Below are 957 nucleotides of genomic sequence, written 5' to 3'. Positions count from 1 at the left end.
TTTAAATGTTAACAAATTCAGGCAAATTGAAATCATGTAACTTTTCTCATCATAATGCAATAAAAGTTTAAAAAAATATAAAAAAAATAAAAAAGAACATAAGCAACAGCAGGTGAGCACAGACTGCGCTTGCGCATCCCAGCCCCGCCCCGGACCCCGCCCCTGACCCGCGCAGGGGCCCTGGTAGGGGCACAGCATCCAATGGCATCAGGGGCGGTGGGAGGGGCGGCAGGGCCTGACAGAGCTGCTAATGAATGGGCCTGCCAGTCAGCGCTCTCAGCAGCCAGTGAGCCCCCGCTGTGCAGCACTGGACTGAGCGCCTCAGATCTCTGATGGGCCTAGAGTTTAGAGTGAGAACAGGGAAGCTAAGCTCTAGAAACATGGAGACGGAAATGCAGAAGGACTGTGTGTGCCCTCAAGATGATGGGGCTCCTGTCTTGGAGAAGAGAAAGAAGTCTGTGCTGCATGCATTGGTGTACACAAGAAGTATTTGGTTGCAGTGCTCCTGCAGAACAGCATTCTGTGCCCTGTGACAGTGTGTTTGGCTTTCTAGTGACATTCATGGTCAGCCATAGTTAACAGCCTAGAAAATGAGATTATGAAAAAGTGAATAAAGTCTACTTTAGGGGTCACAAGTGGATATTATAAACAGTTTTTTATTAACCTATCAGAATGATAAAGCAACCAGGATAAGTATGGTTGGTCATGGAGGATAAGCAGGAAATTTGTCCCAGGGGGGACAGTGATTTTGTTTCTGACAAAGTTAATTTCAAAACAGAGGAGGAAGATGATGACCAAATTCCTTGTCACAGATTGGAACAAGTGTATTTTAAAAGTGAGTCAGAGGATATGAGACAGACAGACAGTGGTGATGAACAGGCAGAAATCAGGCAGCAAGCTGTGCCTGTCAGCCCTCTGGGAAATTCTTACCTGCCGAGAGTGAGGATGACTATGGGT

At 46.6% G+C, this 957-nt stretch overlaps 1 pseudogene; it reads left to right on the top strand.

Moving 5' to 3' along the window:
* Nucleotides 1–957, top strand: part of LOC116091127 — a 4,668-nt pseudogene that overhangs the window by 840 nt on the left and 2,871 nt on the right.

Source organism: Mastomys coucha, chromosome X (genome assembly GCF_008632895.1).
Source record: "Mastomys coucha isolate ucsf_1 chromosome X, UCSF_Mcou_1, whole genome shotgun sequence".
In the NCBI taxonomy this organism is placed as follows: Eukaryota; Metazoa; Chordata; class Mammalia; order Rodentia; family Muridae; genus Mastomys; species Mastomys coucha.
The sequence above is the reverse complement of the archived record's forward strand: the minus strand, read 5'-3'. Positions and strand labels throughout refer to the sequence as shown.